This window comes from Humulus lupulus, chromosome 9, assembly GCF_963169125.1.
Source record: "Humulus lupulus chromosome 9, drHumLupu1.1, whole genome shotgun sequence".
Classification (NCBI taxonomy): Eukaryota; Viridiplantae; Streptophyta; class Magnoliopsida; order Rosales; family Cannabaceae; genus Humulus; species Humulus lupulus.
In genome coordinates this window covers 34,057,501-34,072,193 of record NC_084801.1, presented here as the reverse complement: position 1 = coordinate 34,072,193, position 14,693 = coordinate 34,057,501, and positions in this window count along the sequence as shown.

Genomic DNA, 14,693 nt, shown 5'->3' with positions numbered 1-14,693 from the left:
CACAGCGCGAATAAATAAAAGAGAAGCATACAAGTCCTTTCAGTATCACAGACATATAGAGTGATGATAGAAGAAACCTAACTGGAACTCTCCCCCGAGCTCGAGCTTGGGGACCATGAAATTCCCCTGTCTTCAGAGGAGGCGGGGGGAGTGCCTTCCCTATAAGTAGGTGATAACCTCGAAAGGTCCCTATAATCATTGGTCCCGTACTGCACAGCTGTCCCATTCCACACCTCGTCTGTGGTGTACATGGTATCGCATTTCCCGAGCCCACTATCGAACCTATGGACAAAGTCATCTACCCAACTCCATATGTAGAAGTGGTATCTATCCTGTGGGCACGAGACTAACCTATTGGGCCTGTGTTTTAGTAAAGTGGGGGACCACATTCTCGAAGTAGGGAGGACTTTACCTTCATCTAAATCCGAGCTCGAGGCTTCATCATTGGCCTCATTCCCAGACCGCGGACTCCTCAGGCGAACTGGGAGTGATGGCCTCCTTTCTCTCCTCGGAGGAAGGGCGCCTGTGGGCAGTGGCACCTCCTCCCAGTGTTCATATTTTTTAGTGGACCAGTCAGAGGTTGACTGGCCCTCTCCCAACAACCCGCAAGCTCGGAGCTTGTCCTCGTGTAATAGATACGAGAGAGATCTCCTGTCGTAAGGGAGCTGAAGCAAGGCTTCTCTGTGCCCCTTCATTCCCTCATCGGGGGTGGGACGCTGGAAATTAGCTGAAAGGCGAGACACATTTCAACTAAATATGGATTTAAGAACTAAAGTCTCGAGCTCAGGAATAAAAGTAACGAGAATACTTACGAATCCGCCTGAACGAATAATGTCGAGACGGGGATAGACCATCTGTCTAGAAGAAGGCCTTTTTGAAATCAGGCGGGTGGTTGGGAAGATCCCCAAAAACCTTCGTCTCCTTGGGGTAGCTCGAGAGGTAGTAAAAACCATCCCCTCCCCGAGCTCGGGAGGGGTTACTTTTCAAACAAAAGAGATATAAAATCTCTTGAGGTGAGGGTCCTTTCCACTTCAACTCGTGATACAAGGACCTTAGGGCAGACAACACCCTGTACGAATTGGTGTTGAGTTGGAACGGTGCCAACCCAACGAAATCAGTAAAGTCTTTGAAAAAAGACTTCAAGGGCAGTAAAGCTCCTGCCCTCATGTGCTCGTGGCTCCATGCCGCGTATCTCACTGTGGCGTCGCAGCCGCCAGGGGCGAAACAACTCCGTTCATGGCTGGTCGGAACTCGACACTTAAAGGCGTCTGACGAGCTAAGGCCATGAAAAGCCAAGATTTCAGTTATTTGACTGGTTGAGGTAACCGAGCTCCAGTAGAGCTCGGCCTCGAACATCTCCTTCCTCGGCTGCGAGGATGAAGTTTCCCCCATTAATGAAAACTAGAGCTCCCCTGGAAGATAGGCGACAGTGACCTTTAGCGCAGGGTCGAGGGGAATTGGCCTAGGTCCTGAAATGGGCTCCGGATAGAGGGCCTCCCGAAGAACTCTTCTCTTCTTTTCTATGACTTCGTCTATCTGGCGGCGGTAGTGAGCTCGAATGTCCTCTTGCTCGCATGGAAGCTCGTATTCTTTTATCCGACGTTGGTTCCGGGCGAAGAGCGATTCTGGGCTCGGAGATTTTGGCTCGTAAGGGATTGCCCGCAATGACCCCCACCGTCTTTCCAGATTCTGTGACATCTAACGAGAAAGAAAAAATGGTGAGGGCCATGCATGCAAGAATCACGAGCTGGATGGGATGAGCTCGGAGATTTAGGAACAAGACAAACTAAATATTAAAACCCTTGCTGAAGAGTCAGAGCGTGTGTTCCACGAAAGAGAAAAGGAGCGTGGATGATTTTTGAAAATCCCGAAATTCAAGGGAAAGAGGAGTGGCGGTTAACCAGGAAAGGCATTCTTGGGTTTCGTGCATTGATAAAAAACAAGGGTTTTTTACCCGAAAACTTAGTGTACAAAAAACGTCGCCTAACAATTTTCAAAACCCAGAAAATGGAAACCACACTCAAACGTCAAAACTGGGTATAAACCAGAGACGAAAATCCAGAATGAAAGTCTAAAAAGCATGAAAGCCTATCGGATCAAAACCTCCTATCATATTATGCTAAGAACGTAAACTAGTATACACAGCAAGAACAGTTTAAATAAAAACTAGCAAAATGGAAAACAAAAATTGTCTACTTACACAATAATGGCGACTGCAGAAAGATTGTTGATTGAAGAAGAGGTTGCAAATAAGAACTCACTGACTCGAACAGACCAGGATTTCTTTGCTTCTTTGGCCGAGAAAACATGCACAGAATGGAGATTTTTTACGAGGAGGTCTCTGGTTTCTTTTTTCTTCTTTTCTTGCTCTTGATAAACGAAGGTAAAAATGAAGATGAAGAATGGGGTCTTGTATATATAGGTGGGAAAAAGGAATTAATCAGGAGCGTCGAATGAAATCCTCACTAGATCGAACGGATGGGGATCAATGACAAGAAGGCGCCGAAAAGTTGTCAGACGGACGATCGTGGGCGTGTTTCCAAGGTACTCAAGTACCTAAAGTGAGCAATACCCAGCTGACGCATGTCCATTTTCAAGAGTGTATGACGGTACAGTTCTCAAAGAAAGTAGTTCAAAAGTTTCCTTCTCTTAGGATTCGAACAAATACTTTTGAGGGGGCAAGATGTTATACCCAGATTTCGAGCCATGGTAAATGTGACCTCGAAAGTTGGATTCGCAAAAAATGGTCTCGTAAGGATTAGAGTATGCTCCAGGATTGTATATCGAGCCTGCAAAGTACGATATATGACCTCGAATATGGTGACCTCGAAATGATCTCGATCTCGAACGGTAGCTCCGAGAACACACTCATCTTCAAGGACGACTTCGGATCAGGGGTCTCGAGCTCGATGTACGTACGATCTCGAAAGCCACGTGAATTCGGGAGATGTCATTTGCTCGGACGATGACGGGAAACCTGGGAAGCTAAAGCCTTAGAGATACGCGATAACCACCTTGAATATCTACAAGTATTATAAATATGAGATGTAATCCTCATTTATTAATGTAAATCCCCTAGAATCGTGGGATATTATTTGGTCAGTTATGCATTTCCTGGACTTCAGGGACGTTTCCTTTTATATCTGATTATAGGCATTTAAAGCCATTTATTTTATTCACAAAAAGAGCAACTACCCAAAATATGTGGGATAGTATTCTGCATCCTTCTCTATAAATAGAGAGGCCATGCACCTTTGTAAAGGACCGAAATTCTGATCCTTGAGAGAAAACTCTGAAGAATTCATGCTTAAGAATTTTCAGAGATAATCTTGAGATTAATAACAGAGACTCGTGGACTAGGCAGATTTAACTGCTGAACCACGTAAAAATCGTGTGTTTGATTTGTTTTATTTCATTTGGCCATTATCATTCATCGTTTATGTGCTCTTCTTTTACTGTTTGACGAAAAACGGCGTCAACAAATATAATGTAATGATTTTTTATGACATTAATTTTATTTTGTGATTGTAGATAATTTTTTAACTATGTAACTGTGTCAAATTATTTAAAAATTTAGCAATTAGTTGTTTAAGTTTGTGACTTGATTTTATGCTTAATTTGTTTAAGTTTGTGATTTCTTTTATTTTGCATCCATACATGACATGGAAGGTTTCATTGAAGACCAAGAAATTGAAAAAGAGAAAAATGAAGAATATAGATGAAAGTTATTTGTTTCTTCTATTTTAGACTTTATGTGTATTAGATTATTATCTGTAAATTTTGTGTATAAGGTTTTAAATATTGTATTGTGGAAATATTAATTATATTTCATAAAAGTATAAAAAAAATTAAGAATAAATATAGAAATTGATAATTATATTTCATAAAAGTATAAAAAATTAAGAAAAAATAATTATATAAATAATAAATTATTTTTTGATTAATTTTTAATAATTTAATGAAATAAATAATAAAAGTTTGATATAATATTATCTAAATAAATAATTTAATTTAATTTGTTTATTGAATAATATTGTTTAATATAAATTACATGAATATAGAAATTGATAATAATATTTAATAAAAGTATAAAAAATTAAGAATAAATAATTATATAAATAATAATTTAATTTTTGATTAATTTTTAATAATTTAATTTATTAAATTATAAAAGTTTGATATATTATTATTTAATTAAATAATTTAATTTAATTTGTTTATTGAATAATATTGTTTAATATAAATTACATGAATATAAAAATTGATAATTATATTTAATAAAATTTTAAAAAATTATGAATAAATAATAATTTATTTTTAATTATTTTTTATTAATTTAATTAATTAAATAATATCTAATTAAATTATATAATTTAATTTGTTTATTGAATAACATTATCCAATATTAAATAGTTATAAATTACATGAATATAGAAATTGATAATTATATTTAATAAAAGTATAAAAAATTATGAATAAATAATTATATAAATAATAACTTATTTTTTGATTAATTTTTAATAATTTAATGAATTAAATAATAAAAGTTTGATATAATATTATCTAAATAAATAATTTAATTTAATTTGTTTATTGAATAATATTGTTTAATATAAATTACATGAATATAGAAATTGATAATAATATTTAATAAAAGTATAAAAAATTAAGAATAAATAATTATATAAATAATAATTTAATTTTTGATTAATTTTTAATAATTTAATGAATTAAATAATAAAAGTTTGATATAATATTATCTAAATAAATAATTTAATTTAATTTGTTTATTGAATAATATTATCTAATAAAACATTATAAAATAGCATAAGATATTATAATATTGCATAAGATTTCAAAAATGATAAAAAATCTCCTTTGTTATCAATTTCTATTCATGTCGAGTTTTTATTTCATATATTTGTTGGTAGCTTTCATTTATATCAGCAATAATAAATTGCTTTATTTTTTTTTATGTAACTTATCCAGATCATATTTTATACTTTCATAAACTTAATTCCTAGAATTTAGTTACTCAATGTAATTGATTTTATTATTTTAATTTAAATCAAACAAGTGCATGCATTTTAAGCACTTGCAAAAGTTAGATTAATAAATTGACTAAAATAAATATACTTGTGTAGGTCATTGTTGTAAGTGGTATAGAAACACTTGTTTTATACTAGCTACTTTTGTGCGCTCTGCTTTAATCTTCAATGGTGAATAATGGTGTATTTTATACTTATTTACAATGTAATGCCTAACCAACATATTGCATTTTTTTATACTTTGTTTTATATTATTTTGGTTTGAATTTTTTTCGTGTATCTTTTGGTATTAATTTTTTTTTTATCAGGACAGCGACACACCCACGACCCCGACACACACACGACCTTGACACACCCTCAACAGGTGTGGATATATTTTTTGTAATTAATATCTTTTGTATTTTTTGAATAATTTATTTTGTATTTGTTTTGTGTATAATATTTGAGGTTTGAGTCCTTTAGTTAGTATCATTGGTATGTAAATCTTGACATCTATTGTTAAGATATATGTTTGTTCTTACTTTATTTTTTAATCTTGGTATGTAAATAATTATAGGACTGTTTTGGTTAAAAACAAAATTTAAGTGATAATTTAAATTAATTTATAAAATATAATAATAGATGATTTAGTATTAAGTAAAATATAGTGTTTTTGTTAATATTGAATAAAGATGATTTAAACTTGATCAATCAGATTATTAGCACCCATATTTTCTTTATCACCATTTTCTTAATTATATAATATTAATTAAACTAAGTGCTAGAAAAATATACAAATTCAATTAAAATTAATTTAAATTTTAAAATATTTTTTTAATGTTTGAATCACTTTTAAATTTTAGTAATAAATTTTGAATTATTTTTTATTTTAAAAAAATTTGTAATTATTTTTTAAATTAAAATTGAAACAAACTAATTATATCACGTCTGTGTTTCTCCATTGCCATTTTTAGCGGCCACACCAAATTTTTTGAACTACTTATTAATTTTTGTCAAAAAAAAAGTATTTAGTCAAATAAGTGAAAGCTTTTATACTACTAACTAACTTTCATCGCAACTTGATATTTTTAATAGGGAAACTAATTTTGTTTAGATTGTGAAATTTTTTGAAACAAATTTAAGATAGTTTATTTAATAAAAAAAGTGAGTATAGAAAAAAAAAACAATAAGTGCATATTATCATGTTATTTTGTTCTTTTCTCCTTTTTGCTTGAACATATGTTATTATTATTATTATAATTTGTAAAAATAGAACAAAAAAATTAATTAGTAGTTAATTTATTTTCTTAGTCTCGCTATGTTTGTGATTGATGGTTGTTGACTACAACCATCAATTACATGGATATCGGCACAGAAATGATAAGTTTAAAATATTATTAATAAAATTTATCTAATTATTTAAAAATATAAATTAGTCTTAAAGTCAAATAATAATTAATTTATAAAATTATTATTATTATTATTACAAATTAAAAAATTATGAATAAATAATAATTTATAAATTACATGAATATAGAAATTGATAATTATATTTAATAAAAGTTTAAAAAATTAAGAATAAATAATTATATAAATAATAATTTATTTTTTAATTAATTTATAATAATTTAATTAATTAAATAATAAAAGTTAGATATAATATTTAATAAAATTTTAATAAATAATAAATTAGTTTAGGAAAAAAAATTAATTTGTTTATAAATAACATTATCAAATAAAACATCATAAAATAGCATAAGATATTATAATATTGCATAAGATTTCAAAAATGATAACAAATCTCCTTTGTTATCAATTTCTATTCACATTACTAAAACTCACACTCTTATAACACTTTAGATGGCGATTGACAAGACTTGGACAACATTGAGAAATCGTGGTTGTCAAGAATATTGGAATGGTCTGCAAGCTTTTTTGAGGATGGCGTCGGAACATAAAGATTCTGATGGAAGAATTAGGTGCCCGTGTGTGAGATTTAATAATAATATATTTGAATCTTTGAATGCAGTTCGGGCACACGTATTCGATAGGGGTTTTCATCAAGCTTATGATAAGTGGATTTTTCATGGTGAGGTGGAAGAAATTGTTGCTGATGAGGTGGTTGATGAGAATGAAGACGATGAGATGATTCACGTTGTGGAAGACTTCCTTTTACCGACAACTGAGGAAGTAGAAAGGGATCCCGGTGGGAGTCAGTATTATGACGAGTTATTTCAGGAGATTGAAGCGGAGTTGTATCTTGGCTGTGATTGGATTTCATCCTTGAACTTTTTAGCAAAGTTATTGCATCTAAAAGTTAGAGGGAAGATGCCTAACAACATATTTGATGAATTGCTGAAGTTGTTAAAGCTTGCATTTCCTAAGGAAAACAAAATCTCCGGATCGTACTACGAGGCGAAAAAGAGATTGAAAAAATTAGGGTTGGGATACGAGTCCATTCATGTGTGTCAGTATGATTGCTGCTTATTTTACAATGAGCATGCATCTAAAGAGACATGCCCAGTATGCGGAAGTAGTAGATGGATTACTTCCGAAATGACGAAAGGAAAAAAAGTGCCACACAAGGTGATGCGTTACTTTTCGTTGACCCCTCGGTTGAAAAGATTATACAGTTCAAGGATTACAGCAAAACACATGATATGGCATCACGCCGGGAAATCAAAAGATGAAGGGGTGATGCGACATCCGGTGGACGGCTCGCGTGGAAGGACTTTGATGCCAAGCATCCTGATTTTTCAAGGGATCCCAGAAATGTTCGTCTGGGCTTAGCTACTGATGGATTTAATCCATTTGGCAACATGAACCTTGCATACAGCATGTGGCCTGTGGTGTTGGCAAACTATAATCTGCCACCTTGGTTATGCATGAAAGACAATTATTTCATGTTGACCCTCCTTATTCCTGGGCCAAAATCACCCGGTAAGGACATGGATGTATTTCTTAGACCATTGGTGGATGAGTTGAAGGATTTGTGGGTTAACGGAGTTGATACAAGAGATAGTACGACCAACAGGATGTTCAAGATGCGGGCAGCCCTTTTGTGGACAGTGAACGATTTTCCAGCTCGCAGTAGTTTGTCTGGATGGAGTGGTCAGGGATACAAAGCTTGTCCTACGTGTAATGAGGACACAACTTCCATCCGAGTGATCGGTAAGACATTTTACGTTGGTCACAGAAGATTCTTGCCAAGTACTCATCGAATGAGAAGAGACAAAGAGTTCGATGGAGAAGTTGAGAGAAGACGTCCTCCGAGACGGTTTACTTGTGAGGATATACTAGAACAAGTTAATGCTCTTGCAGCGCAAGTTCCAGGAAAACATGTCCAGTTTGGGGGTGTGAAACGTAAAAGAGGAGTAGATGAAGGTAATTGGAGGAAAAAAAAGTATTTTTTACGAGCTTGAGTATTGGTGTACAAACAAATTAAAACACAATATAGATGTCATGCATGTTGAGAAGAATGTGTGTGATAGTCTCCTTGGCACCATCTTAGACAGTGAGAAATCTAAGGACACCACTAATGCCAGACATGATTTGAAAAAGATGGGTGTGAGAGAATCATTGTGGATTTATGAAGATGAGAATGGGAAGCTGATGAAGCCGCACGCTCCTTATGTGTTAACTCCGGCGCAGAGGCAATAGTTTTGTCAGTTTATAAAAGGAGTTAGATTTCCAGATGGCTTTTGTTCAAATTTGAAGAAGAAAGTGTCCGAGAATGATACAAATATTCTTAGGTTGAAGTCACACGATTGTCATGTGATAATGCAACGATTACTTTCTCTCAGTGTTCGCAAGTTTCTTCCAAAATCTGTATCGACCACTATTGCAGAATTGTGCAATTTCTTCAGGCAAATATGTTCGAGGACTTTAAATGTTAAAGATATGGAGGAATCACAAAATGATCTTATTCAGATATTGTGCAAGATGGAGTTGATTTTTCCTCCAGCCTTTTTTGACATAATGATTCATTTGGTATTACATTGGCCAGAAGAAGCAATATTGGGTGGTCCGGTATTTATGAGTTGGATGTATCCTTTTGAAAGGTACATGAAAAAATTAAAGAATTATGTGGGAAATAAAGCTCGCCCTGAAGGGTCGATCGCCGAAGGCTATGTTGCAGACGAGGCTTTGACCTTTTGTTCAATGTATTTCAAAGGCATTGAAACAAGATTTAACCGTCTTGATCGAAATGAAGATGCAACTTTTATCCCACGAAATCTTGCAGTTTTCCAATCTCAATGTCGTCCACTCACAAAAGGAACTTTGAAGACTCTCGATCATACGACTCGTGAAATAGTTGAGTGGTTCATACTTGAGAATTCTCCTGAAATTAAGCCTTATTTAGAGTAAGTTTATTCTCTTATAAATTAGAACATGTGTGGTTATTATCAGTTTTTTGTTATCAATAATCGTAACACTATTCTAATTAACAGCGAACACCTACAAGAGATTAAACAAAAATACCCAGATGGTGATCATGATCGTTTGCATAGGAAAAAAATTCGTTCGTGGTTTCATAAAAAGGTAGCTTTGAACTTTGAACAGTGATTTTATTAATGATATATTTTATGAATCTAATATCATTATATGTATTTAGATATATGACATGCACAAGCTTGGGTCTTTGGAAAACGGTGATGAACTGTTATCTTTAGCATCTGGTTCAGATCATTTGTCAACCTTTTACCAAGGTTGTATAGTCAATGGTGTTCGATTTATTGCACACGATCGAGACAAAAAGCGCACCACACAGAATAGTGGAGTGTTTGCTGCCGGAACAGAAGGTTTTAATTATTACGGCACACTTGAAGAAGTAGTGATACTTTCTTTCACTGGTGCATATTCAGTGGCATTATTTCGGTGCAAATGGTTTAATATAAATCCAAGAATGAAGAAAATCGTCATTGAAAATAATATCACCAGTATAAACGTCAATGGTGAATGGTACAAAGATGAGCCGTACATACTTGCTACTCAAGCTAAGCAAGTTTTCTATCTCGATTATTTACTTAGAGGTCGTGATTGGAAAGTTGTAGAAGATGTGAATCATCGACAGATTTGGGACATTAAGGACAATTCTGATGAGGTTAATGATGTTATTGATTTTGTACATGAAACAAGTTCATCAAATTTTGTGTTGACTGTGGACCTCGGAGAGTTGATTATGCAATCTGATCAACCTGCTGCATATGTTGGAGTTGATGAAGATGGTGACGACGAAGCTGATATGTCAGAACATGAGGACGTTGCAGATGCAGAAGATGAATTGGTTGTTGAACTTTGTGAAGATGAAAATGTGTCTCCGATTACTGATGGAAATGATAGTGATTACTCTGTTTAGTTTTTTTCTATTTGTGTAACAAAATTATGTATTTAAATATAATGAAGTGTTTTTTTTGTAATTATAATATAAGATATTTGAGCTTTGTGAAAATGAAAATGTATCACCGATTACTGATGGAAATGATAGTGATTACTCTGTTTAGTTTTTTTCTATTTGTGTAACAGAACTATGTATTTAAATATAATGAAGTGTTTTTTTGTAATTATAATATAAGATATTTGAGCTTTGTGAAGATGAAAATGTATCTCCGATTACTGATGGAAATGATAGTGATTACTCTGTTTAGTTTTTTATATTTGTGTAACAGAATTATATATTTAAATGTAATGAAGTTTTTTTTTGTAATTATTATTATTATGAATTCAATGTGATATACTTCTATTTAATGCTAATTACTAACTAATAAATTTTAAACTGAAGTATAATGTCAGTTGATATAGCTACTTATCACGGCGGAGATGGTGGGGGTCAAGACCCGCCAGATCCTTCTAGGGTACCAACATCTTGCGAGTCAGGTTAAATATTTCATATCAAAATTATTTTTAGAAATTATATTGTTAGATAAATATAACATTAATACTAATACTGATTATTGTTAATAAATTTTAAAGCCCCGCCGACGAGAAGAAAAGGTCGTGCCCCTGCTAGTAATAATGTTCTTAAAGAACGAAGGAAAAAAGCTGGGAAACCATTGGATCTAGAGCTTGATCCTGTGACCAACAAAGTGGTTGGGCAGGAGGAAGGGCACTCTAGTTTCCATTTTGTGTCCGGGGCATTATTTGGATTTTGCTGATGTACCTCAACAGTTTAAGGATCAAGTGCTTGATCGTATGAGGGTAAAAAAATTACAAATCTTGTACTTTTCATTATTTAATTCCATTATTTACAAGTTATCTAATATTTTTTTTCTTAATGCAGTATTACTATAATATAGACGGTCATCCACAACGTGAGTCAGTTCTGGCAACTCTCAACAAGGAGATGGGGGAAAGATATCGCGAGAGAAAGAACTATAGACATAGACACTTCAAAAATCATTATGCTGGACCAGAAGATTTGGAGAATGTTCTCTCTAAGCCACTTGACCAATGCACTAAGGAGGCTTGGCAGCTTATTTGTGAGATGTTCTTGAGCGAAATATTTTTGGCTCGTTTCGCTAAAAATCAAGCAAACAGAAGACAAATGAAGTATGTAACAACACAAGGCACAAAGTCGTTGGCAGCTAAGTATCACCAATATGTAAGTGAAGATGTTAATTTAATTTTATAAAATAACACATTCTGAAACATTTTGTTTACATTTGTATAGGAGAACTCGGATGCGCATGTTGTTGATACTTGGAGGAATGCTCATATGAGAAAATCGACAAAATCTTTTGTTAATGAGGCAGCTCAACAAGATTATGTAAGTGAATAGTATTGTTTTCTTGTTTCTAATGTTTATAATGTTTCTAATGTTTCTAATTTTTGTTTATAATGTTATCTTTATACAGGAAAAAATGGCGGCTGAGGTTGAGAGGTCACAGCATGAGAGGCAAAGTCAACAGCAGAGTGAGGCATCTCTAAATGTATCTGGTGTTGATTCGTCCCCGGTCGATCAATACGAGATACTAAGTAAAGTACTCGGGGAGAGATCTGACTACCAAAGAGGAGTGGGTTATAGGGCGAAAGGGAAGGCAAAAAAGACATCCTCTAGCTCTACAGATCAAAGTCAGTCCCAAGCAAATATTGTTGCTTCGCCTAATGAAGATATGAGAGTTATGGCTTTGCTGATGAAGGCAATTCGTGAGACGTTTGAGACTTCGACAACTGTGCATCCCAGTAAACTGTATGACCCAATGTTTGACAGTTTTCTGCAGAGGCATTTGCCACCACAATATGAAGGTGGTTCGTCTTCTCAAAGTAACACTGCCAATCCTGACCTTCATACACCGCCACAACAGCAGCACCAGCCTCCTTCACAGCAGCAGTATCAGCCTCCTTCACAGCAGCAGTTCCAGCCTCCTTCACAGTATCCGCCACATCAGTTGTACCAGCCTCACCCAATGTATCTGCCACATGTGTCATTGCAACAACCTCCTCAGTATCAAAACCAATACATTTTTGGACCCTCTTCCCAGTCTCCTCCACAATATTTTAGTTTTACCGATTTTCCAGGAGGATCGATGCAGCCTCCGCCACCTAATGTTAGATATTGGGAGGTTGGAGGCGGGTCGCAACCATAGCCACAGCCTCGAGATCTGTTTGGGGACCTCACGCTCGGACGATAATCACAACCACCTTATATTCCTTCACCGCCACAACCACCGCCACAACCACCGCCACCGTCACAGCCGTCGTCCTCATAGCCAAACTAAAATGTTGAAGATGAGGACAATTTCAATATTAATCTTAATGACTTTCATTAGTTACTAGTTTATATATTTAGACTGAATTAATACTTTATTTATTTTTAATGACTATAGTGATATTTACTAGGTTGATAAATATTAAAACTATTTATATTAATTTTAATGTTAGTTATGTTTAAATTAATTAAATGTTTATTTTTGTTAAATTATATTATAAATTATTTTTTAAAATAATTAAATTTAATTTAAAAAAAATGATAAAAACAATATTAGCGGCGAACCCTGCGGCTAATAATAATGCCTCGGACATAGGTATTAGCGGCGGGTTCCGCCGCTAATGTCCGCCACTAATAAATGATTATTAGCGGCGGGTGTGTCAGGCCACCGCTAATAATCATTATTAGCGACAACTTTTTAGGCGCCGCGTATTAGCGGCGGATTTAGACATTATTAGCGGCAGAGTACCCCGCCGCTAATAATGGAATTTCTTGTAGTGTTAATTATTTGTGCTTGCTTGCTCACGTGTTTTGATTGTGTGTGCGTGAGTGCATGGTATGTGGAGAAGAGCATGCATATGGTTGTGTGTGCACAAATGCATGGCATGCATGGCGAGCATGCAAGAGGAATGCCATGAACCTATACAAGATTAAGGTAAGGAGAGTGTTTCCCTAAATTATGGAATTTTAGCTACAAGAGAAGATTCTAGAGTGCTCTTGTTCACAATAAGAAAAAGGAAACAAAAAGGATAAGAAGAGAAAGAGAGAGAGAGAGAGAGAGAGAGAGAGAGAGAGAAGAGAAAAGAGAGGAGTTTCCTTATTTAGTTGTTGACATCTTTTTCCATTGATTTATTTTCTTTATTTTAATTGACTTTAGGGAAAAATTAAGGGAAATGAGTTTGGGAAGTTTCCCATTAATTCCCATTGGAAGAGTAGGGTTCGTCCACTAGGGTAATTAAAAAAATGAGCTTGATGGCTCATTTGCTTTGTAGCTACCGAAACTAAAGACAGAATGAGAGGAAGAGTGCTCATGAGCAAGAGAGAAGAGAGAAAGAAAAGGGTTTGAACCTATGAGAGAAAAGGAGAAAAGATGGTAAAGTGTTCTTGTGATTGTGATTTCTTTTATCTATTCTTCTCTTCTTGAATTCTAAGAGATAGTATTATTTTTGGGTTTTGGTTGAACCTAGGTTCTTGAGGTATCAAAGGCTTAACCTATAGTTAGTGTGGTTTAACACTATCAAGGAGGTAATGAAAATTCTACCCTCTCCTCTTTTCTTTGAATTGTGATTTGTGGTTTCATGGAAAGTATGTTTGATTTGTGGTTTCATGGAAAGCACGTTTGGTTTGTGGTAGTTATTTTGCATAAATAGTATAGTTGTTTTGGATACTTTGTTTTAGTATCCATGATTTGTTGAAAATAAATATGAGTTTGATGTGATATTTGTTGGAATTATATTATTTTGTTGTTGGTGGTGTTTTGAATTTTGATGATTTGATTATAATAAAGCAAGCTTGATATTATAAACATGCTAGGTTTAATTTTGGTTTTGAAAAAAAAATCAATGGATAGTAATATGCTATAGGTTTGACCAAGAGGAGATGTAGTGTTCTATGATTGTGTCATTTTTTTTATTATTCAATTTTATTTTAGTTGATAAAAATGCATGATAAATTTTGAAAAAAAAAATCATTTTGGTAAAAGGGCATATAGTGTTTCGGCCTAGGGTATTCTAACAGGGTTATGAGTTGTGTTTTGATTTCTTTATTTTATTTTATTTTAAATCATTGAGTAAGGAACATTTTGATAATTGTGTTATTTTCATGTTATTATGCTATATAGATTCCAACCATGAGTGTATATTGTGGTTTAGGCTGGTTTTGATTTTTGGTTGTTAGTTTGCATGTTTAAATGTGATATTGAGATGCTCAAAGAGTAGAAACATGTTAGGACATATTTT